Consider the following 319-nt stretch of genomic DNA (forward strand, 5'->3'; position numbering starts at 1 on the left):
TTTTTCAAATACACATTAAAATAAACACATAAAAAACATTTATGTGAGGATGGCCATTACCTTGGGGAGGGAGTAGGGGTAGGGTGCAGCTCTGGGGAACTGGCTAGGCCAGGTCATTCCCCAATCTGAAGCTGGCTACAGGGGTGCATTTAGTTGATAAAAATTCATTAAGCTAAACACTTAGGGCCGGCAAAATTTCCTGCATTTATGTGAAACTTCAATAACAAAAAGTCAACTTATAAGTACTAAGGCAGGCTCAGCACCTGTAGCTCAGCGGCTAGGGCGCCAGCCATATACACCAGAGCTGGTGGGTTTGAAC

Source organism: Otolemur garnettii, unplaced genomic scaffold, assembly GCF_000181295.1.
Source record: "Otolemur garnettii isolate 467f Iridium unplaced genomic scaffold, OtoGar3 scaffold00058, whole genome shotgun sequence".
Taxonomy (NCBI): domain Eukaryota; kingdom Metazoa; phylum Chordata; class Mammalia; order Primates; family Galagidae; genus Otolemur; species Otolemur garnettii.